The sequence below is a fragment of the Heptranchias perlo genome, chromosome 1 (assembly GCF_035084215.1).
Source record: "Heptranchias perlo isolate sHepPer1 chromosome 1, sHepPer1.hap1, whole genome shotgun sequence".
In the NCBI taxonomy this organism is placed as follows: Eukaryota; Metazoa; Chordata; class Chondrichthyes; order Hexanchiformes; family Hexanchidae; genus Heptranchias; species Heptranchias perlo.
In genome coordinates, this window is record NC_090325.1 from 65,743,569 (window position 1) to 65,771,038 (window position 27,470).

The window sequence follows — 27,470 nt, forward strand, 5'->3', positions numbered from 1 at the left end:
ACCTTGCCTTAAGCTGCCTAGGTCCCACTCCCTGATTTCCCTTCCTAAATCTTTCTGCTTCTCTACCTTCCTCTCCTAATTAAGTCTCTCCTAAAACCCACGTCTTTGACTAAGCTTTTGGTCACCCCTCCTAATACCTCTCGACTTCTATTTTTTCCTTATGCCTCCATGAAGTACCGTGGGAAATATTTCTACAATAAAAGTGCTACATGCAAGTTGTTGATAATCTGGGGATTGTGGAAGCACCAGAGGTGGATGTAGAACTGTTGGTGGAGGTTAATATTTAAAGAGAAATGGCACAAAAAACATTACTCTAATTTAAGATCACCAAGACCCGATGATTTATATCTGAGGATCCTGAGGGAAGCTGAAGAGAAAGAGGAGGTTCTTGATTATAATTTTTCAAAAATCTATGCAATGGAAAATTGTGACAGATGACCAGAGGTGGCATATGTGACACCTATTTTCAAAAAGGGAGACAGAGATAAGCCAGGAAATTATAGGCTAGTTACTCTTGCTTCAGTTATAAAACTACTCGGGGGTAATTTTGACTTTGGGCAGTGGTGTAAAATGGGCGATTTCAATTCAGCCGAGTTTGATTTCTTTGACTTCAAGAGAAATGAAAATCGGGAGAGGTGCATAATGGGACGCCAATCCGATATCGTCCATTTTACATTTTCAACAAAAGTTAAAATTACCCCCCTAGAGTCTATAATACGAGAGGTAATTACTAAGCATTTGGAGAAACATAAGTTAATCAGGGCCAGTCAGCGTGTATACTTAAAAAGCTTGTTATGCTTTACCAGGCTTTATAGAATTCTCTAGAAGAAATAAAGGACAGGATAGGTAAAGAAAATGCGGTGAATATGGTTTATGTGGATTTTCAGAAAGCACTTATAAGGTACCACATGAAAGTCTGATAGCAAAAATATGGCACATGGAATTAGGTTGAATATAGCTACATGGATGAAGAGCAGAAAACAAAGAGTAGGGGTAAAGGGAAGTTTCTTGGATCGGAATAATGTGGAGAATGTTTTTTCACAAGGGTGTGTGTTGGGGCTGCTATTACTTATATATATGTAAATGACCTAGACTTATGAATAAGGGAATTGTTAAGTGTAGTTGCTGCGGATGATGAGTACAAGTTGTGTTACTGTAATATTATAGACGTGGATTAAGGGGCGTGTTCATGTCGTTTTAGTAGGTGGATAAGGGGAGCACTGCTTAACGATTTTTTCAAGTAACTGAAAGCTTGCTCCGCTGTACACTCCGGTGTTTTTCTTACTCGAATTAGAAAAGGTCACTGAGGAGGACCTGCGATGACAGCAGGCGTCTTGCGCCGGAAGGTACAACCTCTTCCTGGCAGAGACCCTTGAAATGTGGACTTCCAGTAATTTGAGTCATCATCAGATGGTTCATTAGTGGGCGTGTGAATTACAGAAAAATAGAATGAGTTCTTCGTGATTGATTTTAAAAAAATGCTTAATTGTACGGAAACATTCTTCATGGCCGCGGGGGAGGTGTTAAGACCCCCAAAAAACTGGTTGTTGTTGAAGTTGGATCAAAACTCGCTTTATTTAGCAGGTTATTCGATACATCCTTTGTCTAACAAACCCTAGCTATCGCATGCAAACATGGTATGTAAAATACTGAGATTACTTAAGATGCATAATACCGGAAAGCTAATTAAACCTGATTCAACCTACTATGAAAAGAGTCTATTATTAGGACAAATTTCCGTGGCTTACACGCTGCCATGTAGTCAAGTTTTTACAGTAAAAATAGCCTTTTTAACGAAGATTTTTTAAACGTAGTACTATGGCCTAATCTCAGCACTGGCGCAGGCTTCTGTGGCAAATTTAGGAAGTAATATCACGCCATGAAATAATTCCAGATTGTAGTCCCGATGAACAGATGTGTATTTACATTTTAAAGAACGAAGACGAAAAGATCGTTACCTGACGCCTGCAGTCTGAGGATGAGAAAAGGAATGTGTTCATGCAGTAGGTTAGAATACAATTCAATTGCCGAAGTGAATGTCTCATCTCCTGACTACTGTAAGAATTATCTGTGAAATGTGGTTGACCAGTTTCTAGTGGGAACCAGTCCAAACCACAAAACTGCTCATAATTTGGCATTGCTGTGTTCCAAGGTGAATCATTGGAGGAGTACTGAGGTAACTTTATCTATCAACACATTCAGCAAAAAAAACAGTATTTAAAGTAAGATTTTGGTTGTTATAATTTTAATTACAACACACATGGAATTACATAGAATCTATAGCACAAAAATAAGCTATTCAGCCCAACTGGTCCATGCCGGTGTTTATACGCCACACGAGCTTCTTCCCACCATGCCCTCATATCCTTCTATTCCCTTCTCCTTCATGTATGCATCAAGCCTCTCCTTAAATGCATCAGAGCTATCTGCTTCACCCACTCCAAGTGGCAGCTAGTTCCACTTTCTCTGCACTCTCTGTAAAGAAATTCTCCTAAATCTTTTATTTCATCTGTTAGTGGTTATTTTATATTTATGACCTCTTGTTCTGGACTCATCCACAAGTGGAAACAGTTTCTCCACAACCACCCTATAGAAAACGTTCATAATTTTAAAGACCCCTATCAAGTCTCCTCTTAGCCTTCTCTTTTCCAGAGAAAACAGCCCCAACCTGCTCAATTCTTTCCTGACAGTTGTATCCTCTCAATTCCACTAACATCCTTGCAAATCTTTTCTGCACTTTCTCCAGTGCTTCAATATCCATTTCGTAGTGTGGAGATCAGAACTGTTCACAGCACTGCAAGTGTGGACTAATTAAAGTTTCATATAAATTTAATGTACCTCCCTGCTTTTGTATTTTATTCCTCTAGAAATGAACCTCAGTACTTTGTTTGCACTCTAAGGCCGTAAGTATGAGGTGGTGCATTTTGGTAGGAAGAATAAGGAGGCCGCGTACTGCTTGGATAATAAGAGTCTAAACGGGATAGAGGAGCAAAGGGATCTAGGGGTACAGGTACACAAATCACTAAAAGTAGCGACGCAGGTTAATAAGGCCATAAAAAAGGCAAATCAAGCACTAGGGTTGATTTCTAGAGGGATAGAATTCAAAAGCAAAGAAGTTATGTTAAACTTGTATAGACCACACTTGGAGTATTGTGCACAGTACTGGGCTCCATATTATAGAAAGGATATAGAAGCAATGGAGAGGGTACAAAAAAGATTCACAATGATGATACCAGAACTGAGAGGATATCCTTATCAGGAAAGGCTGAACAGGCTCATTTCCCTTCTAGTTCTTTTTCCTCAGCTCATCTGCTGCTGAAACCCTCATCCATGCCTTTGTTACCTCTAGACTCGACTATTCCAATGCTCTCCTGGCCGGCCTACCACCATGCACTCTCCGTAAACTTGAGCTGATCCAAAACTCTGCTGCTTATATCCTAACGCGCACCAAGTCCCATACGCCCATCACCAGTGTGCTTGCTGACCTACATTGGCTCCCAGTCCGACAATGCCTCGATTTTAAAATACTCATCCTTGTTTTCAAATCCCTCCAGGGCCTTGCCCCTCCCTATCTCTGTAACCTCCACCAGCCCTACAACCCTCTGAGATCTCTGCGCTCCTCCAATTCTGGCCTCTTGCGCATCCCGGATTTTCATCACTCCACCATTGGCGGCCGTGCCTTCAGCTGCCTGGGCCCCAAGCTCTGGAATTCCCTTCCTAAACCTCTCCGCCTCTCTACCTCTCTGTTCTCCTTTAAGATGCTCCTTAAAATCTATCGTACCTGTCCTAATATCTCCTTGTGTGGCTCGGTGTCAAATTTTGTTTGATATCGCTCTTGTGAAGCACCTCGGAACGTTTTACTACGTTAAAGGCTCTATAAAAATGCAAGTTGTTGTTCTACAACCTCGGGTTACCGACCCACTTGCCAGAGGAAACAGTCTCTCCCTATTTGCTCTATCAAAACCCCTCGTTATTTTAAATACCTCTATTAGGTCTCCCCTTAACCATCTCTGCTCTAAGGAGAACAATTCCAGCTTCTCCAACCTCTCCACATAACTGAAGTTCCTCATCCCTGTTATCATCCTGGTAAACCTCCTCTGTACCCTCTCCAAGACATTGACATCCTCCCTAAAGTGTGGTGTCCAGAATTGTACACAATACTCCGGTGATTTGTAAAGGTTTAGCATGACTTGCTTGCTTTTGTATTCAATACTTCTATTTACAAAGTGAAGTATCTCATACACTTTCTTAACCGCCTTATCAACTTGCCCTGCCACGTTCAAAGATCTGTGAATAAGCACCCCCAGGTCCCTCTGCTCTTGCACCCTCCTCAAAATAGTACCTTTTAGATTATACTGCATCCCCCATTGTTCCTCCCAAAGTGTATCACTTCACACTTATCTGCATTAAATTGCATCTGCCACGTGTCTGCCCATTTCACCAGTCTGTCCATATCCTCCTCAATTCTGCTACTATCTTCCTCACATCTGCTACGTTGCCAAGTTTTGTATCGTCCGCAAACTTCAAAATTGTACTCCGTATAAAATGGGAGCATTGCCTCTGCCTCTGTGGGTAGCACTCTTGCCTCTGAGTCAAAAGATTGTGGGTTTAAGTCCTACTCCAGGGACTTGAGCACAAGATCCAGGCTGATACCCCAGTGCAGTACTGAGGGAGTGCTGTACTGTTGGAGTTGCCGTCTTTCAGATGAGACGTTAAAACCGAGGCCCCGCTTCAGGTGGACGTAAAAGGTCCCATGGCACTATTTCAAAGAAGGGCAGGGGAATTCTCCCTGGTGTTCTGGCCAACATTTATTCCTCAACCAACACCACTAAAAAACACATCACATTGCAGTTTGTGGGAGCTTGCTGTGTGCAAATTGGCTGCCGTGTTTCCTACATTACAACAGTGACTACACTACAAAAAATTACTTCATTGCCTGTAAAGCGGTTTGGGACGTCCTGAGGTTGTGAAAGGTGCTATATAAATGCAAGTACTCTTTTTTTTTTCTGTACCCAAGTCCAGGTCATTTATATATAACAAGAAAAGCAATGCTGTAGTGGGATCAGCCAGACAAGCAATAGCAGCAGAAAAAGTAGCAGGCTATAAGAGACATTTATGACTATATGATGCAGCATACTTTTTCCTGCATGAGCAATCCTATCTACATCTTCACCTTTACCTATGTCATCATCTGCAGATTCTTCTTGACTCTTAAGGCGCACATTCATGCCACTCACAAACTTTGCCAAAACAATGGGACTGATTTTCCTCTTCGGGTCTAAGTCACTTTTAAATGTTGAAGATCTGGTGCAAATGCCACCTGAAAGTGCAAATAGAATGCAATTCTCTGGAATAGCTCATTTGCATAATTATTCACAGCACCAGGTGCACACTCAGATTAGTCTGGTGGGGGTAGAGGAGGAATTGAGTGTAAGTCAAAAATAATGGGATTGAGCCAGTTAAAGGGGACTCTAGAGGGACAAACATTCTGATAGTCTTTGGAAAGCCGCACAACCCATTAGCAGCCTTTACCAAGACTTGAAAGGGCAGAGGACTAATGAAAGGAAAGGGAACCCAAAATGCAGGCATGGGCCTATAGACAAGTGATAGAGAAGCTTAGCACTGGACCCCTGTTTAATAGCTGCTGAAGTCAAGGTGATGCTGCATGTGGTGCTTACGAGGAGGATTGTGCTCTCTGCCACTTCACTACCATTCCCATAGCTCAGCACTGCAGCATGCTTGCAAGGAGGTTTAGCCAAGTTTCATTCCATGCTGACTGTTAATGTCCCTGCATGCTGCACAGCTGCTGCAGGAGATCTTGGTGGAGAGGCTGGGGTTGTTCTCCTTAGAGCAGAGAAGGTTAAGAAGAGATTTTATAGAAATGTTCAAAATCATGAAGGGTTTAGATAAAGTAAATAAAGAGAAACTGTTCACATTGGCGGAAGGGTCGTAAACCAGAGCACACAGATTTAAGGTGAATGGCAAAAAGACCAAAGGCGACATGAGGAAAAACTTTTTTACGCAGTGAGTAATTATGATGTGGAATGCGCTGCCTGAAAGGGTGGTGGAAGCAGATTCAGTCGTGGCTTTCAAAAAGGAATTGGATAAATACTTGAAGGGAAAAAATTTGCAGGGTTTTGGGGAAAAAAGCAGGGGAATGGAACTAACTGGATTGCTCTTCAAAGAGCCGGCATGGGCTGATTGGCCTCCTGTGCTATAACTATTCTATGATTCTATGAAATGGTACAGTTCTGCATCCGTGTCTCTGCTTCACCAGCACTAGGCATGTAAAAGCAAGATAAAATCACCTCTGTCCATGGATGTGGGTGTGTGTATACCAGCGGGAGGGCATGAAGTACTTCGGGCACATTGACCTGCTTGGTATCCCTCCAAAGATCCTCCTTTTGAACATGTCAGCTTAGAGGATTTACATTGGGAAATCCATTGGTACCAGTAATGGTGCCAGAGGCACAAAAATAATAATTAAGAATAACTGGCACAAAGGCTTATGACTTCCTAAGTGCCAGAAGGAAATAAAAATCAACAAAAATGACCTTAAAATACTTACTTTACCATAGCGTGTCCTTTAAATACTCTCTCAGCTGAGCGCTCTGCCCCATACATCCTGGTACGCCAGGTTTCCTGGCATGGGCTGAATTTGGTGACCTGCACACCCACATTCAGGGGAATCGTATGTAGGATCTCCGTAGCCCCATTTTAATAGACAGATGAGCTCCGGGGCTGCTTGGATGGCCACTTTCATCGCTTTTTCCAGACCCAACTAATTTCTGACTCCATTTCACTCGATCTCTGCTGTCTTTCAGGGAATAACAATGATGTACATTTTAACTTTTGGGCTACCATAATTTTATTTACAACTGATACTATGCATGCGCCTATCTCCTCTTACTATCATGCTTCCACTGGCGCCAGTGTGTGATACGTGAACTTTTAAACCAAATTCAGTGCTCCTCCTAGGTACTACCTGATTAGCAGGAGTGCATAGGTGGCTGGATGCTGGGTCTCAGTATGAGCCTCCTGGAACTGAAGTGGCCCTTGTCTCGTGGCAGCTAAGTCTTGAGATGGTTATACTGCTGGCTGCACCTCTTGTGCTGCTGCATAGGTAGTCTGACCCTGCCTCTTTTCTGCCATATGTGCATGCAGTCTGTAGGAGCTGGCGGGAGAGCTTGTTTGTTTTTCTATCCTGAGATTCTTTAAATTCTATTCTTTAAATCAAGCTGACTTCAGAAAACTAAGTACCGGCACATTTATTCAGTTGGAAATCCTGCCCTGTCACAGTTTAGGTTATTGTATAGTGAAGAACTTCACTAGAGTCAAATTTTAGATATTTCCCCTTGCTGCAAGGGTTATTGCAACTGATTTCTTGTCTAACATATATAAATCCTTCAAATCACTCAGATTCCAGGAATATCCAATATCCATTGATTTTTCTTCGTTACAACACATAGATCACTTATTGACTGGAAAACCTTCAATTATATCTATAGAAAGGTGATTCCTGGGACCCTGAAATTCTGGTGGGGTTCTCCTGGTCTCCCACTGTCACTCCGGCAAGAGATGGGTGGAACTCCCAGGTGAAATGGAGTAATGGTGAGAAATCGGTAGGGCCCCTACAGAATTTCCGGGCCAGAAAGACCAAAATTTTCACTGACTGCATTTAAGTTTAATTTAAATCTGCAAAAATTTTGTAACAACCTACACTTCGTTGCTAAATGCACTTTACAACAAATTGACTTACTGGATGCCCCTGAGGACTTAGCTGGTTAAGACAGTAAGCAGTTGAGCCATACAGATCAGAAAGATCCCAGCCTTGATCCTGAGTCTGTAGTAAGTTAGTTGGTCTTGGGTGGGACAACAATATGGGCATTAAAATTAGCTTCAGTGCCCTGGGTGATGGAGGGGAGAAACAGCTAGTGGCTTATCCTGAATTGGCCACATGTTTGTATCTCTCTTCATTTGCTTCTCCCAAGAGATAGCATTGTTTGAGGGTAGGTGAATTTGTACCGTTGACTGGATTGGCCTTTTCTCACCCTGCTTTTCATTATTTGTATGTAAGGTTGCTGTTCATGATAATTGTGTGTTCAACATCTGGAAATTGTTGCAAAGATTTGTTTTTTAGTACTAAAATGATTTCCATTTATTAACTAATATACACTTTATTTAATTCCTTTTACTTTGGTATTTTTTCCTTCCTACATTAGAGTAAATGTCACTAATTTGCCCTACCTCTCAGATCAATACAATGCTGTAGGTTATGACCGTAATGCATCTCAAGTGATTTATCTTCAATTGAAAATTGCATGCACTAATCTCAATTGTATCTCCTGTTGTGGTTAAGTTATTCTAAAATGTCTTGGCTGACATTGAGAACAAATCTAAAGAACAGAAAGTTAATGTAAAATAATTGATGTGGAAATGAATAAGCAAAAGTTGCAAAAAGCAACAAAATTGCATTAGGGTAATTAAGAATCCTCAATTTAAAAAAAGCAGGTTGAATAATCAAATGTCGAACAGAATTGATTTAATATAGTAACAAGTATCTAATTTGAGCACCAACATTCTTTGTAATGCATTAACATTTTATTCACTGAAACATTTCTCCTTTGAAAATTCATTTGAGCAGAATATTAAAAAAATTGCATCACACAGTTGCCTAATTAGTTCTCACAGCTCGGCAAATCAGCTTCAAGATCCTTGTCCTTGCTTTCAAATACTTCCATGGTTTTTCTCCACCCTATCTACCAAATCTTCTCTAGCTATACACCCTAAGCTTGCAACCTCTGTTATAAAATAGAGTGATGTGGAGATGCCGGTGATGGACTGGGGTTGACAATTGTAAACAATTTTACAACACCAAGTTATAGTCCAGCAATTTTATTTGAAATTCACAAGCTTTCGGAGGCTTCCTCCTTCCTCAGGTGAATGCTGTGGAAATGAAATCCTCGAACCTCTCGCATTTATAAATCACAGAACAATACCTGGTGATTACAGGGTACTCTGTTGGTTGCGTCCCGTGTTTGTCTTCTGAGGAGGTCTATGCGATTTTTCGCTGTGGCTCGTCGGAATTGTCGATCGACGAGTCGAGCGTCATATCCCGTTCTTACGAGGGCGTCTTTCAGCGTCTGTAGGTGTCCATCGCGTTCCTCCTCATCTGAGCAGATCCTGTGTATTCGCAGGGCCTGTCTATAGGGGATGGCCTCTTTGACGTGGTCAGGGTGGAAACTGGAAAAGTGGAGCATTGTGAGGTTGTCCGTGGGCTTGCGGTAGAGTGAGGTGCTGAGGTGCCCGTCTTTGATGAAGATTCATGTGTCCAAGAAAGAAACCGATTCTGAGGAGTAGTCCATGGTGAGTTTGATGGTGGGATGGAACTTGTTGATGTTATCGTGTAGTCTCTTCAGTGATTCTTCGCCGTGGGTCCATAGAAAGAAAATGTCGTCGATGTATCTGGTGTATAGCGTTGGTTGGAGGTCCTGTGCAGTGAAGAAGTCCTGCTCGAACTTGTGCATGAAAATGTTGATGTATTGGGGTGCGAATTTGGTCCCCATGGCTGTTCCGTGTGTTTGGGTAAAGAACTGGTAATCGAAGGTGAAGACATTGTGATCCAGGATGAAGCGGATGAGTTGTAGGATGGCGTCTGGAGATTGGCTGTTGTTGGTATTGAGTACTGAGGCTGTTGCAGCGATGCCGTCATCGTGGGGGATACTGGTGTAGAGTGCCGGGACGTCCATCGTGGTGAGAAGTGTTCCTGGTCCAACTGGTCCGTGGGTGCTGAGTTTTTGTAGGCAGTCTGTAGTGTCGCGACAGAAGCTGGGGGTTCCCTGTACGATGGGTTTCAGGATACCCTCGACGTATTCAGAGAGGTTCTCACACAGGGTTCCGTTGCCTGATACGATAGGACGTCTGGGTGTGTTGGCTTTGTGTATCTTTGGGAGGCAGTAGAAGTCTCCCACGCGGGGAGTACGTGGGATGAGAGCGCGCAGGATGCTTTGAAGGTCTGGATTGAAGGTCTTGATCAGTTTGTTGAGCTGGTGCTCAACCTCACGATGCTCCACTTTTCCAGCTTCCACCCTAACCACGTCAAAGAGGCCATCCCCTATGGACAGGCCCTGCGAATACACAGCATCTGCTCAGGTGAGGAGGAACGCGATGGACACCTACAGACGCTGAAAGACGCCCTCGTAAGAACGGGATATGACGCTCGACTCGTCGATCGACAGTTCCGACGGGCCACAGCAAAAAATCGCATAGACCTCCTCAGAAGAAAAACACGGGACGCAACCAACAGAGTACCCTTCGTCATCCAGTACTTCCCCGGAGCGGAGAAACTACGCCATGTTCTCTGCAGCCTTCAACATGTCATCGATGACGATGAACACCTCGCTAAGGCCATCCCCACGCCTCCACTACTCGCCTTCAAACAGCCACCCAACCTCAAACAGACCATCGTTCGCAGCAAATTACCCAGCTTTCAGGAGAACAGCGTCCACGACACCACACAACCCTGCCACTGCAACCTCTGCAAGACATGCCAGATCATCGACACAGATACCACCATCACACGAGAGGACACAACCCACCAGGTACATGGTTCATACTCCTGTGACTCGGCCAACTTTGTCTACCTCATACGTTGCAGGAAAGGATGCCCCGGAGCATGGTACATTGGCGAGACCATGCAGACACTGCGCAACAATCGCCAGACAGGAGGGTTCCCTCCGAGTCGGGGAACACTTCAGCAGTCAAGGACATTCAGCCACCGATCTTCGGGTAAGCGTTCTCCAAGGCGGCCTTCGAGACACACGACAACGCAAAATCGTCGAGCAGAAATTGATAGCCAAGTTCCGCACCCATGAGGGCGGCCTCAACTGGGATCTTGGGTTCATGTCACGGTACATGTAACCCCACCAGCGGAAAAAAAAGTTATCTTTTTAATACAACTGGACATTCTCTCTCTCTCTTTGCCTTTCAGGTCTCTTTCTCTCTCTGTCTTTGTAATCTGACCCATTGTGTATTCAGTATACTGGGATGTAATGTTTTCCGTGGCTAACCTGTCTGAACACCAACGACACCTTTGATTGCTGTGATCGTCTCCCGGCCTAATATATGCTATGCGTTTTTAGAACCTTTCACTCACCTGACGAAGGGGATAATCTCCGAAAGCTTGTGATTTTCAAATAAAACTGTTGGACTATAACCTGGTGTTGTAAGATTCCTTACATTTGTCCACCCCAGTCCATCACCGGCATCTCCACATCAAAATTCAAGAGGATTCCTCTACTATTAAATGGTGTAAAAAGTGCAGAAATACTGCAATATGGAGGCAAAAAAAGGATGAACATTAAACACAAATGTACAAAGTCAACGAGTTGTTTTTGCAACCTTTATCTGCTATTACATTCAGATAACGTGAACCGTTAAGAAGCTTGTTGACCTCATAGTATATTTCTGAAAGCATGAATAATAAAATTTGAAAACTAAAAGTGTGTAATATTTCAGAATAGCCAAAAACAACGCAATAAATGAAAGAATAAAAGGCAACTTTAAAACTTTGTAAGTACTGTGGATTGTTCGCTTCCTGCCCCTTATTCTCTTTCTTCACTTCCTGTGTTCCCATGCATGGTCTCATCAATGCTAACAATATAATTGACCTGTAGGAAGTATATGAAAATGATAGTGTAGTGGTTAGTGTGCTAGACTAGTATGCAAGTGTTGTGAATTCAGGTCCCACCATGGCAAGTTTTAAAATTCAGTTTAATAAATTTGGTCATTTGTTGGCTAGCACCAGGAAAAAATGACCAGGAAGCTGCTGGATTGCTGTATAAAAACCATCTGGTTCACTAATATCCTTCAGGGAAGGAAACTTTCCATCCTTCTCCAGTCTAGTCTAACATGACTTCAATTCCACACTATGTGGTTGACTCTGAATATCTCTTCTGAAGTGGCCTAGCAAGCAACTCAGTTATAAAAACAATTGCTACGAAGCTTAGGGTAATAAATTTGGCTTTGCCATCATTGCCACCTCCTGAGAATAACTACAAATAAATGGCCTAGAATAACCACAACTAAATGGCCTAGAATAGCCATGTTCTCTACCTTCCTGTGATGAAGCGAGACAGGAGTCTTCTTTAAATTCCATCATTTCTTCCACAGATGCTTGGACTGCAGCCAAAGAGGCCTGAGGTTCAAGTGAAATAGGCTAACTCTTCTAGCCTCGACAGAATTGGGGATTCGTTACAAAGAATCAGGAAAGAGGGCTTCACTGTTTTTATTGGTTGCACTAAGCCTTTTGTCAGCCAATCAATGGCCATGGTCAAGTAATGCCCATTAAAGGGCACGGATGATGGCAATACATGTGGACCTTCCTGCTATCCCTTCTAATGCCTGCACAGGTGAGAGAAAGCACACAGGCCCAGCCTGCTCACGCAGTAGTGGAAATGCCACACCTTGCAGCAGCTCCGTCTTAAGACTCGGCTGCTATGAGGCGACGGTTACTGCGACTTCAAGAGCAGGCTATTGACATGCAGCAGCCTCATGTATTCCTGCCATTGAAGTAGCACCTAAGCGAAGCACCAGATTAGGCTTTAAGAGAACATAAGGGGAAACATAATGGTAGAAAACAGTAGGTACACGTTATTTGGATATTAAAAATGTGACTGCACTCCATACCTTCTGGAAATCTATAAAGCCATATATTTCTATTTTGCTAACTATTTACACTGTTGGAACTGATAGCATATTTTTCTAGCAAATGATCTGACTGACTACTTGATCCTTTGCTCTTTCTGTTCTCAATTATATTAGACTCAGTGGATGTTACATGAGAACTGAGAGCATTTAACTTTGTCTGAAGAACATTATTTCCCCTTGGGTACTTTAATGCTGGTTGTGAAGAATGCAATTATACTAAGTATTGATCCTCAGGGTCCTTGGCATTATGTTTTACTGCTCAATACTATACATTTTATATATGTATACCAGTCCAGATTTTGAATTGATGAGGGTGGGGAATCATTGTTAGCAGCTTCTTCCTGTCATATGTTTTTTGGATGGAATTAAGTTGAACAGTGCAGAAAGATCAGGAAAAATATTTGGAATCAACTCAAATGCTGACACTAGAAATAAGGCCATATGACACTTCTCTGAGTAACAACATTTTTTTTGTGTGTGAAATTTAGTCTTCAATAAGATTTGGATAACAAAGCAGGGCTATAGTCAGCATTTTCTACTAGGGGCAATTTTCAAATTGTTGCTGTCCTGTGTGCACCAATTCAGAGGGTGTAACAGTATGGAAAAAGGGTTTGGAGATTCGTGACGCAGATGTGCTTTTCTGATAGCCCTGGGTTGGGTTCAGAAACTATCTGCTGTAAGATGACAGAAGCTCCAGAATATTATAATGACATGGAAGTGGTGCAAATAGGCCTTCTGTACTATTTTCAGTAATTGTATCAGGTCAGTGCCTGACGTAATTCTTGCTCACATAGATGTCCAGAGTTGCTAGATGTTGAGCTGTATACAGTCATCAATTTTAAGGCTGCTCCTGCATTAATTCTTCATTTTTTTTTATCCTGCTGGCACTTGAGCCCTTGTGCCAATTGAATTTTTTTTTGCCAACAGCACCATTACTGGCACCAATGGTTATTCCAATGGGAATCCTTCTGACATATTTGGAAGTGGAGGACTACCAAAGAGATATGTCAAGCTGTATGAGAGGTATCCACACACCTTGATTGGCACCTGATTCCCCAATTCCTCAAATTTAAAATTTTCATTCTATGCTTAAATCCCTTCATGGTCTTGTCCCTCGCTATCTATGTAAACCTCCAGCCCCGTACCACCCCCTGGAACTCTCTTCCTCTAACTCTGTTTTTTTGTGCATCCCCCTACCTTCTCCCCACCATTAGTAGCCATGCCTCTAGCCATTTGGGCCCATGCTCTAAAATTCCACCTCCCTCTCTTTTACTGCTCTCCTTAAAACCCACCTCTTTGACCAAACTTTTGGCTGTCACTCCTAATATCTCCTCCTTTGGCTCGTCGTCCACTTTTGTCTGATTACACCTCTGTAAAGCGCCTTGGGACATTTTTCTCTGTTAAAGGCACTATATAAATGCAAGTTGTTGTTATTATTGTAGACAGAATTGACCACAACTCACTTCGGCAGACGATTACAGGATGCAGGGGTACTTATTCCCAACAATGCTGGGACATTAGACCTAATGGCACCACTAATTTATGTGAATGCTGCACTAACCATAATGTTGGGTTTTACAGAAGCATTCCAATCACCTTATGTCATGATTTGAATGGTACTACAGGGCGATCAATCAGAAAGCCTGATTGGCATACCTGCTGAGTTGCCACTAGTCATACCTGCAGGAATTGTCACATGTACCGCCAAAGACGGGATTTATTTTTCCAGGTCAGCAGAGAACCAGATGCAGAGCTGTGCCATCTGCTGCTAAGACAGCTGCTACCTTGCAACCAAGGGCTAGCACATCCAGTGACAGTACCTATCAGCTGCCGTTTCAAATCCACCGTCACCTCTTTCCAGGCATGCTGCAATGCGGTCTTATGGGGATGGTGCCATGGAGTAGCTGAGAAGACAATCCTCATGCAGCACCACCTGCACTTCAGTAACCATCAAACACGGGTTTAGGTGCTCCCCCACTAGCCTGCAGACTCATGTTTGCATCTAGGGCAAAAATGAAGAGAAAGGAAGCCCGTCACGTTAGCTGTCTCGCCCTTCAGCCTTTACAAAGGCTGCCAATAGGTTGAAATGCCTTTTGAGCCTCTCAAAAACTAAGAATTTTTGTCCCTGATTCTGCCACTTCTCTTTAATTGTCTGCAACCCTTTACCTGCACACAATTTTTTGCACCCACCATTAGTGTGCACCCTGCATCTGTCCAAATCGGGACCAGGGGCTGTGAGTAATTATGCAAATACACCAACCCATAAAATGTGAATGCTATTAGAAATTTACCATTCTGGTGAGATTTGCACCAGTTCTTAAGCATTAGAACAGATTTACACCAGTACCTGAAAATTGGCCTCAGCATCTGCCTGACTTCTATGTCTTGACAGGTATAGGATGGCCTTTGTAGAGGATTAGCTTCCCATGTTGTCCAAACAATCTGATTAACTTCAGCCTTTAAAGACTATTCTTGACTGTTGTATCATGACATTTCAGTGTTTCACATTTCTCCATTTCTGTTTCTCATATTTGGTTTATTGTGAGACCCAGAACCACATCACTGGAATTTCCCAAATGCCATTTGTACTATGGACTGCATTCATGAACCAAGAGGTAGAAAAAAACATAATTTCCCTTGCCCTTCTGCCTTATTCCTTTTTCTTGCTTTTAATCTTGTGTATTACCATTATTACATAATTTATTTGGCCATTTGTGCTTCTTTTCACTTTCTTTGAAGCTTACTGCTCCACGGCCCTAGGCATATAGATTCAATATAATGTTTTGTGTGATAGTGTTACTGTGTTCCAGTGTCCTGCACTGAATTACTGATACAGAAACTGCTGCAGTGGGCTGTTTCAGAGAGATTAATGATCAAGAAGAGGAAGAAATACTACTGAGAGTGCAAATATGTTAATACACAAAACCCTTTTTAAAGAGGCATTAACCCAAATTGTCTGTCAACACTTTTGTTATCACTAATAATAAAGTGACAAGACATTTTAAAAGGTTACAGTAGGATATGGAACAAATAGATGAGCATGAATATATTCAAATTCAAATGAAACCATTATAATTTCAGACTGAGCTACCTTTTTATATGTATTTGTAATGTGATACAGCAATACAGTGCAACTGGAGACAGTTATAACAAGGGGAGAAGTCTCACAAATTAATTTTAGTAGATCTTGTGTGCCATATTTTCCTCTTTTGTGAAAAACTGAACTAAGTGCCTGATTTTCATCATAATTTATTACCTGCTAATGAAAGCATAGGAATGAGCAGCTTTAGAATGAAGAATTTGCAAATTTTCATTAGTGGTAATAAAAACTAGCAGCCAATCATAATTCAGCATCATTAATGCAGGTGCACAAATATGTGGTAAATGGCTCAACAAAAATTGAGATAATCGCAATTTACCGACAAGGCCTTGTTAATGCTTGGACCTGCAAGTACAGTCCTGACTTTTCTGCTGAAGAATGGTTTGAAATACAGTAAGCTATTGCTATGTGATGATATTTGAGATTTGGGGGGGGCCTTCTTTAATTCTCTGCCAGTTTGTAGTCGTACGATAAACACTTGGCCTTATAATCAGCAGGTGCTCTGTTCTAATCACTAGCTCTATTTAAAATTAGAGTTTGAATTAAAGTTCCATTGACCACGTGGTGCTGAATGCTTGCTAACTATGTGAGCAGCTGGTACTGTATCAACTGGAAACAACCTTATTGCTAGGTGGACGGAGAGAGATGGAACATCAGCATTTCAAAACCACTGCTGGTTAAAATTGAAATATTGGTAAGGGGAGAAACTGACTGGGGCTGACGCATATACATTACAGCTACATTAATGATGACTCATTATTGGCTGCTGTATTTTTATTACTGCTAATGAAATGCACAAACCTCACATTTCAAAATTGCCTGTAATTTTTAGCAATTTTTCCGTTCACATATCATTTGTCCTAATCATTTTTGTTTATATATAGAAGACCGATAGCTTATCTTGTCTTAATAAGGTGGAAAATTACCGTTTAAAGAATACATTTGCTCTTGACCTTCCTGTTATGATACAAGACAAATTTTAATTAAAAAAAAGTTCTGAGCTGATAATAGATAGTTTAATCATTATCCACGCAGTTTGTGGAGCCTGGATGAGAATTGATGAAAGGAGTCAAGGGCTGGAAATTTCCTCAGAGCTGCTCCCACTCTTCCACTATAACTTTGCCGGAAACCCTGTTATGGCAGCGGAGCGGGAGCATCTCCGAATAAATTCCCAGCCAAAGTAGATTGGCTCTGTACTGTTCATTTCTATCATTGGTGTGCTGATACTTCAATTTTTTGCCTTTCATTATGCTCACTAACCACAGATTTGACTCTGCAGCTGAGGAAGGCTGCATGAGTTCCTTATTAATGACCGTAACCAAATCTTAGCAAGAAAAGAAATGGCTATCTTTATCACTTTTTACTTTTAATTAAACAATTGTTGGAGGAGTAGAAATCCTGAGATCGGTGCTAATCACAGACAAATAATTCATTAGTGCTTTCTATTGACATTACACATGTTTTAATCAGTCTACCTTTTTGCTAAAATTACCAATATGGTCCCAAGACACTTGGGGAAATTGTATTTGTGTATCATTAGATAAGTCCCACATTTCCTTTAACCAGTGCCTGCACTAGCAGTCCTGGTTCAGCAGCCAGTGGTTAATGCTGTATTTCAACATTTACACATGTGAAATAATTAATACGTTATGGGTGTCTGCTATGTGGTGTTCCTGAATTAATTTAAAATCTGTTTTTGAAGTTTTACTGAGCAATACACCTACAAAATACACAGTTCCTCACAGGTTTTAAATATGAAGTCATAGTTCTACAATGTAATTGATCATAGATGAGTCCTGATTAACTGGCCCATCATGACTGTATAACCTAATGAATTAAGAAAATAACAAATATTGAGGTATTTGCACCTATTCATTGTTTAAAGTTATAGATTTGTTAAAGTAATTATTTTCTTTACCAGCTGATCTACCATGGTGTTGCTCATGGATAGTTTGGATCTAGATCATAGTTGTGGGGCCTGATATTAGGAGGGAGGCGGGTTGGCAGGGGGGTCGACTGGGCACGTGCGTAACGCGCCCAGTGAATTTGGGGTGCTCTGCACGCGATCGCAGCCTAATTGAAGGTACTTACGCGTGCTTCCGGGTTTCCCGTTCCAGACCTGCGCACCCGCATCATAGGCTGTTAGCAGGAGGAGCCCTATTTAAAGGGGCAGTCCTCCAATGCTCCTCCTGCAGCAAAGAACCAATTTTGGAGCATGGAGCAGGCCAGAGGCAACGCTGCTCCAAGGTTCTCTGATTCTTCACTCCAGGTGCTGCTCAATGGGGTGAGGAGGAGGAGGGTAATTCTGTTCCCATCTGATGGGAGGAGGTGGCCTCCCTCTGCCACCAAGAAGGCCTGGCTGGAGTGGCCGAGGAGGTCAGCAGCAGCGGCAATGTGTGCCGAACCTGGGTCGAGTGCAGGAAGCGCTTTAATGATCTAACTAGGTGAGCCAAAGTGAGTATATCTACGCATTCTCCGACACTCCTTCTTCCACATCACCTCCACCACCACACAACTCCTTCTGCACTGCCACCACAATGCTCTCTCATCACTCCTCACATCCACTCAACCATCATCCTCACCTTGCCTGCACTTACTCACTGCCCCAGTTCCCATTCGAACACTACCATGCAACCCAATCCTCAAACAATCTCATGGCTATGTCTCACACGCACCCTTCCATGCATCTCCCTCACGCTCACCCCCACCCACACCAATGCATGCAGCGGGTCACCATGCAACCATCACTCAATCACGCCTCTCTGTGTTTTGCCTTGATAGGAGAAGAGATGCCACAATGCCCGGGGGAGGGCAAGGACCTGAGTGGGCCCGCTGCACCAGGTGGTCTTAACAGACACGGAGCAGCAGGCACTCGAAATAAGCTGGACGCTGAAGTGCCTGTCCGTGGCGGACGCCGAGACTGGGAGTGCACAAGCGGCTGGTGACAGAAATCTAACACTCATCACTCATGATAGTGAATGATCTTGGCATCTGCAGCACCTCAACATCTGTCTACATGCTTAATATTGCTTTCTGTTCTCTTGCAGGGCCATCTGCGAGTGCCATGACTGCGGAGGGCGATTCCTCAGAGGACCTGCCGGCCTCTGGGTGCTTCATCACATCTGAGCCAGCCATCCACCAGCACAGAATCACACACCTCGGTGGGTCCCTGTCCTCACTTAGTTGGGCTTGCACATGGTGAGTCACCACGCACATGTGAGCATGAGCAGACCCTGGTGGCAGGGGCAGCCGTGGAGAGTCCGCGTTGGTGGGAGCACTCTTCTCCAGGCTCTGCTCAGCTGGACCCAGATGCTGAACCCTGGGGGCCAGCCATGAAAAGGAGAGCCATCGAGGGCCAGCAGCACATTGCCGAGGTACTGGAACAGTTGCCACGCGTACTCTCCACAATCGCGTGGAGGATGGAGGAGTCCAACTCCTGCATGAGTGGAATACTGTCACAGGGACGTGAAGGCATCTCTGAGATAGTGTCGCGGGTAGGTGCGGGAATGTCTGCGATGGAGGAAAGGCTAGCCTCCATCGAGCTTCAAGCACGGCTCAACAATGAGTCCATTCAGGCCCTGACAATGGCCGTTCGGATTCAGGGTGAGCAACTTTCTGCCGCCTTAAGCAGGCTGACAGATACCTTACAACTGGCCTTCCAAGGCTTCACACAAGTCCTCCAAACTGTCGTCCAGCAGGGTGGAAGGAGTGATGTGGGCCTGGGCCAGGAGAGGGATGATGAAGGGGACATGGAAGTGGGACGCCACTCAAAGCGCTCCCACGTCTCACCCGTTGCCCCCCTCTCAACCAGTACCCACAATGTTGCCCTGTCTTCAGGTGGCCGAGTCTGCCCCTGCACAGGTGCAGGTGGAGTAGTCTTTGGAGGGGCCCTCACGGGCACCGAAGACCAGAGGGCGTCCGTGCAAAGCATCTCATCGGTCAGGGCATGGACAAGATCAACCTGCCACTACCTCTGCTGAAGCCACAGGGGTAGCACCACGTAGGGGTTCCCGTAAACATAAGGCGAAGGTTTTGTGAGCACAAAGGGAATGCACAATGGTGTAAGACAAAATGTCATGTTTTTGATTTACTTTTGTTTGTTTTGCAAAAAATCATCAAAATTTGTTATCACCACTACTGCCACGTCTTTGCAAATCTTGTCTAGTTTGTGCAATAATTCCCTTTCTTGAGGATCACCATGAAGACCCACATCTGATGCCACCCATTGTGTCACTGCAGAGTGGGTGTAGGTGTATTTGCAGGGCTCTTTTTTGCAGATGACTGAGAGACGCTGGCGATGTCTCCGGTGGCACCCTGGAAGGATGCGGAGGAGAAGTTGTTGAGGGCAGTGGTTACTTTGACAGCGACAGGTAAGATGATGATGCTCGGGCCAGCCGGGAGCAACTCGGCATGAAGGAGGCTGCAGATGTCCATGACTACATGTTGAGTGACTCTGAGCCTCTGTGTGCACTGCTCCTCAGAGAGGTCCAGGAAGCTGAGCCTCGGCCTGTAGACCCTTTGGCGAGGGTAGTGCCTTCTGCGATGCATCTCTCTCTGCGGTTGCCCTCCCTCCTGCTATGCAGGTGGATGTGTCACAGCACTGTGTTGTGGAGCTCCATGTGTCAGAGGTGGATGGCGTGGCCGGCGAGGCTGGTGATGCTGTTCGTCCTCCAAGGAGGTCATGACTGCAGCTACGGTGGCCCCCGTCCGGAAGATGTACGTTTGAGGGGGTCTGCAAGGTAGGTAAATGTGTCTGCACACCGGGGTTGAGGTTGCAAGTTGGTGATTTTTTTGTTTTAGGAGGAGGGTGGTGCAGGCCAAACTTTGTCTAAAGTGACAGAGTGGCCTCCTGCAATGAGTGAGGGTCTCCCTCCACCCCCCCCCACCGCACCGGTCAAACGGACCTTTGCAGCTGCCACAGGCTGCTGATGGCTGCAACACGTCCATTTCGTATGGGAGTGTTTCCCCCAGTACGGGAAACACGCTCAGTTTGGATGAAAATCCCACCCCTCCTAAAATATCCTCCAAATCAGGTCTCCTAACGACCTGAAGTATCAAAGTAATTGCTTTAATTGGGATCCCGTTGGCTTTAATTGCCGGTGGGAGTCTTGCATGCGGGGGCTGCGCATGCATCTAAGCGCGTCATTGGGGAACCCGGAAGTGGGCGGGTTGGAGCCAGGCTCCAGACCTGCTCCGGGAATCCCGAATTTTCTCAGCCCCCCCGCCACGAATGCACCCGCTCGGCCATCCGAAAATCGAGCCCGTGATGTTTAATATGATCCCATTTCAAGCTGGGGAATGGAAACAGCAAGTGGAGAAGGGTACTGAATTTTAAAATGAAAACCAATGGAGTTTGAGAGAACTTGCGGCTTCTTGTGATTTTCTTTCAGGTAAATACTAATTTTAAGTCAAATTCCAATAACATTAGAATAATAAAATGTTGCTTATTCTGTGCAATTATACACCCCGTTTTAAACAATATTCATTACATTTACTATCCAGAATGTTCCAACCGGAACCCCTCTGTCGCCCCCATGATAGAAGCCTAAACACTTCCAGTTGGTCCACTTTACTACAGGGGTTACCATTTTGACAGTGCCAATGTGTTGGCAACTGTTCTGTGAAAAGTTTTTTCTGAATCTGATTTCCAATCAGAAGACTATATCTGCGAGATTTTTTTTGTCCAATCAGAAAATTAAGATATTCCTTTAATGATTGAGACAGTGAAGAAATCCCTCCAGAACTCAGAGAGTGAGGTGGTGACCATCAAGAAGTAGGTGGAAGGGCTGACCAAGGAGTATGATCAGCTACTGGAACAACACTCCAAACTGCAGGTCTGTACCACCAGGGTAGCTGCCCACACTTAATCCATTACACTCCATGTTGGGGCACAGTCTTTATGAAAAGCTGCACCGATGGCTCAGTGTGGTGACTGCATTGTACAGTGCTGTACTAAGCCACATAAACCAAGAAGGTTCTGTCCTGTGTCTGTGCTGAGTTAGGTGATCTCAGTTTGGGTGTTGGTAGGTTATGTGGACTACAATTGATCTCAGTGCCAGTGAGGGGAAAAAAAATTAGTAAATGTGCTAGAATTCCCACTGCTGATCACCATCTGACCCCTGTTGGAAAGTGTGTGGTTCTGGGTGACACGGTGAGGATGGAACTGAATTCGGCTGTGATCCCTCAATGACACAATCACTTGCAAATCTTTGACGTAGCTCACATACAAATGACTGAGAGCTTTAGGGGGCAATGCATAGCAAGAGTGTCTCGGCTCTTGTGACTTAGGGCAATGGTAGGGACATTGCAGTTAACATGGAGTTACATCGAAACTACAGCACAGAAACAGGCCATTCATCCCAACTGGTCTATGCTGACGTTTATGCTCCACACGAGCCTCCTCCCTCCCTACTTCATCTAACCCTATCAGGATACCCTTCTATTCTTTTCACCCTTATGTGCTTATCTAGCTTCCCCTTAAATGCATCTATGCTATTTGCCTCAACTACTCCTTGTGGTAGCATGTTCCACATTCTTACCACTCTTTGGGTAAGGAAGTTTCCCCTGAATTCCCTATTGGATTCATTAGCGACTGTTTTATATTTGTGACCTCTAGTTTTGGACAAACCAGTTTGTCAACATTTTCACGCAGAGATTTGTGAGGCTATGGAATTCACCACCAGGGTTAGTGATTGAAGCAGAAACCATGTCAACATTTAAGAATAGGTTAGGTTGCTTTGAAGGAAAGGGGGATAAAGACATACAAGCACATGGGATTAGGACTACTGCTCATGTAGAGGATAATCACCAGCATAGACTGGTGTTGATATATCATTTAATTAACGTCAGTAGTAAGTATTTCTGTATTTTATAGGGCACATTATATTTGCAATACTTGGAGCTTTAGTTCAAGTTGTAATTTCACTGCACAATATTTGTGATCTTCTGCAAAAATAACATTATTAGTGTATTTGGATTTTTTTTTTTTTTTATTCGTTCACGGGATGTGGGCGTCGCTGGCAAGGCCGGCATTTATTGCCCATCCCTAATTGCCCTCGAGAAGGTGGTGGTGAGCCGCCTTCTTGAACCGCTGCAGTCCGTGTGGTGACGGTTCTCCCACAGTGCTGTTAGGAAGGGAGTTCCAGGATTTTGACCCAGCGACAATGAAGGAACGGCGATATATTTCCAAGTCGGGATGGTGTGTGACTTGGAGGGGAACGTGCAGGTGGTGTTGTTCCCATGCGCCTGCTGCCCTTGTCCTTCTAGGTGGTAGAGGTCGCGGGTTTGGGAGGTGCTGTCGAAGAAGCCTTGGCGAGTTGCTGCAGTGCATCCTGTGGATGGTACACACTGCAGCCACAGTGCGCCGGTGGTGAAGGGAGTGAATGTTTAGGGTGGTGGATGGGGTGCCAATCAAGCGGGCTGCTTTATCTTGGATGGTGTCGAGCTTCTTGAGTGTTGTTGGAGCTGCACTCATCCAGGCAAGTGGAGAGTATTCCATCACACTCCTGACTTGTGCCTTGTAGATGGTGGAAAGGCTTTGGGGAGTCAGGAGGTGAGTCACTCGCCACAGAATACCCAGCCTCTGACCTGCTCTCGTAGCCACAGTATTTATATGGCTGGTCCAGTTAAGTTTCTGGTCAATGGTGACCCCCAGGATGTTGATGGTGGGGGATTCGGCGATGGTAATGCCGTTGAATGTCAAGGGGAGGTGGTTAGACTCTCTCTTGTTGGAGATGGTCATTGCCTGGCACTTGTCTGGCGCGAATGTTACTTGCCACTTATGAGCCCAAGCCTGGATGTTGTCCAGGTCTTGCTGCATGCAGGCTCGGACTGCTTCAGCACTTGACCAGCATCATATAAATGATATTCCAGTCATATGTTTGCTGCAGTCAGAAGCTAAATGCTTTTTTGTACCAAAGCCATTCCACCAAACAGAATGGTTCATTTTATTCTCAAAGAGTGAGAAATTTCCAGGCAAAATTAGATAAATTGCTTGTAACGGTATTCAGTTCCTGTGCTAAAAAATCAATATCACCAGTATCACCAGTATGGGTGCCTTGAGCATTGGTTTATTTCTCAAATATATATGCACATGCTAGTTCATTTAAAAAAAACTTTAAATTATTAAATTTAAAACTCTTTTCTTTATTTGCACCCGATTTATGCTGGCTCCAGCACAGCTTAACAAAACTGGCACATGTTGGGTCGCATCGCTGTATTTTTTATGCTGGAAAGCATTCTGATCCACATTCCTTACAAACATGAAAGAGTAGGCTCAAGTACCCATTATTGAGTTGATATTGCTTGCAAGTAGTGAATTATTTTGAATTAGAAATCAGTACTAAAATGGTGCCTAATATTTCCTTTTTTTCTTTCCTTGCACAGTGCAGTTACATCAAGGAACTGAGTGAATTGCAGCGGTTGCTGCTGAATATAATGAATCATTGTGTGCTTTCAACGTACTTTTGCAAGTAAGTAATCTTGCAGCGTTAATTCTTCTGAGCCTTGAGCAAGTTGACAGTTTGTGGACTGCATTAGTATTTTGCAGAACCAAACAGTATTGTAGGAATGATATTTGACTGGGTCACTTTCTGCTTAACATTTCTTCTTTTGTGCAGTAGAAACTACAGTAATCATATAGTTTTACAGACATGTCAGTGGTCAAAGTGTTATAATCTTCTGGGTCAGAGAACTGAATAGATTGAATGTCGATACTCATCTATTACAAAAAACACAGAAATTCTCTCAATTTTCCCGACAAGTCAGACCAGGACTGTGTAGCCAGTTTCCATTTAAAATAATTGAAATAACCTGAATTTTTTTTAGAAGAAGAATCATAGGAACATAAGAACAAGAGTAAGCCATTCAACCCCCTGAATGGCCTGGCTCTAATTCTGGATTGCCCACCGGAGGAAATAGTTTCTCCGTATCTATCCTATCAAATCCCTTTATCATTTTAAACACCTGGATCAGATCACCTCTCATCCATCCAAACTCAAGGGAATATAAGCCAAGTTTATGCGACCTTTCCTCATACTTTAACTCGTGAGGGCACAGGTACCTGTTTCCAGCCCTCCATTTGTGCCATTCCAAATTGAATTGAATTATAGGCTAGGGATTATTTGCCTTCCAATTTTCTCTCCTCTTCTGTGAGGAATATTGCTAGCCACCACTCAGCATCTTCCCACACAATTGTAGCTGAGATGAGGAATTACCCTGCATTTCTCAACTCCTGGGCATTGGAAGTTAGAGTCCAACATGTTACACCATTGTGCCATGTATATTTTTACATACACATGTCCAAGTGTCAAAAAGTTTCCATTGACCTAAATTCAAGAATTAGTTACTTCAAAAAATATTACAGCCTTATGGTTTTCATTAGATCATATAAAAAAACCAAGTAGTTGAAATCTGAAATAAAACCAGAAAATGGTGTAAATGCACAGTAGCTCAGTCATTAGTTAAAAAGAAAAAGATAAGGTAAAGTTCTGAGTAGGACCCTTTGGAATGATGCATTATCAGAGGTGTCATCCTTTGAGCTGCTAAACTGAGATGTTTCTGTCTATTCCTGTTGTTGTTAAAAATACCATGGCACTATTTAAAGATCAGGAAGTTGTTCTGATCAACATCCATCAATCCACTACCAAAACAAAACATTGATGTCATTTCCGTTTATGGGATGCTGCTTTGTACAAAATGCCTGTCATGTTTACCTACAAAACAACGGTGACTGCATTTCAGAAATTAATTAATTATCACTGAAGTGCTTTGGGATGTTTCTGATAGATATAAGAAGGTGCTGTATAAATGCAAACCTTTCCAGTATCTTCTATTTATTTTGTAGTCGTCTTCTTGATTTATAGTCGTCAGAAGCAGATTGTCGTCCTCCAGTCAATTTTGATCATTCAGTATGTTGTTTGCATGTGGGTGATTGAAATTAATTGCTATAAGTTTTGTTGAAGGCTTATGGAATCCTGTAAGTGAGCTGTATTATAATACAATACAGTATTTATAAAGCCATTAGTATAATTTATGATCTGTTTAAAAACAAACATTTTTAAGAGTGAAAATGACAAGCTTTCTTTTCCTGATTGCTGCTCTAGGATATTCTGTGTGGTTTTGTGATTATTATTTTCGGATCACATTTGGAAATTCTTCGTGTGGAGGGGGACAGCGCAAAGAGTCAATGTTAAATGAGGAACATTAATTCTGAAATCAGTGTTCAGTTGAGCAGAGAGATTTCTCTGGTTAAGATGATTCAAACTGTTACTCCTTCAGGAAGAAATTAAGATTAATTGTTTTACAGTTATGACAAGATAGGATGCTGACCTAATAATATACTGACATTGATAACAGGCCTGATCAACTAACAATTAGCAAAACATCTGTTTTGTGTGTACAAGTACAAAATGCTTGAGCGCAGAGGTTGGGAAAGACAGAGAGTAAACCTCTAATGGAGTGAAGTGCTAACAGAATGAAGATATTCAACTGGGAATTTGGTGAGTGTGGGAATTAGGTGCAGAGGGGGAAGGAGGTGGTAAGTGATTTAAACCAAAGCTATAGACTAAGACTGAGTGGAGCATAAAGGGAGCAGCACGAGGAATCAAAACAAGGCAAGGAGGAGCGCCGAGGGTAAGTTAATAAGTATTTAGATCATTGGTTAGTGTTTTTTAGTGGTTGGTTACCGTTTTTTAGTGGTTAGTGTTTTAGTGACAGATAAACAGTAAAATGCCTTAAAGCTAAACAAAGTTTAAATAACTGTTAGCTAACATGGCAGATCAGCTGGGGCACATCGCATGCACATCCTGCGCCATGTGGGAACTCCAGCAGACTTTGTGTGACCTGGAGAACCACATGTGCAGGAAGTGCTGCCAACTGCTTGAGCTTGAGCTCGAGCTCAGGGTTTCTGAGCTTGAGGGGCGGCTGGCGTCGCTACAGTGTAAACGGGAAGCTGAGAGTTTTGTGGATAGCACGTTTTCAGGTGGTGGTCACCACACAGCTACAGAGAGTTCAGGCGGAGAGGGAGTGGGTGATCACCAGATAGACCAGGAGGAACAGGCAGGCAATGCAGGAGTCCCCTGGGAGTGTGGCACTCACAAACCAGTATTCAGTGTTGAATACCAGTGAGGGTGTTGACACCTCGTGGGAGTGCAGTCAAGAGCAAATCCATGGCACTGTGGGAGACTCAGCTGTACAGGGGGCAAAAGAAATGCAGTTGTTATAGGGGATTTGATAGTCAGGGGGATAGGCAGACATTTCTGCAACTGCCAACGTGAGTCCCACATGGTGTGTTGCCTCCCTGGTGCCAGGGTAAAGGACATCACTGAGAGGGTGCAAAACATTTTGAGGGGGGTAGGGGAACAGCCAGAAGTCATGGTCCAGGGTTGGAACCAATGACATTGGAAGGAAAAGGGTCGAGATCCTACAGTCAGAGTTTCAGGAGCTAGGGAGGAAGTTAAAAAGCAGGATCTCAAAGTTAATAATCTTTGGATTAGTCCCAGTGCCATGCACTAATGAGTATTGGAATAGTAGGATAAGACAGGTTAATGCGTGGCTGGAGCAATGGTGCAGGAGGGAGGGCTTCAGATTCCTGGGGCATTGGGACCAGCTCTGGGGCCGGAGGGATCTGTTCAAGATGGATGGGTTGCACTTCAACAGAGCT

At 43.5% G+C, this 27,470-nt stretch overlaps 1 pseudogene; it reads left to right on the top strand.

Annotated features, from left to right (window-relative positions):
• The window catches only part of LOC137322916 (putative nuclease HARBI1 pseudogene), a 201,874-nt pseudogene that overhangs the window by 4,753 nt on the left and 169,651 nt on the right, over nucleotides 1–27,470 (top strand).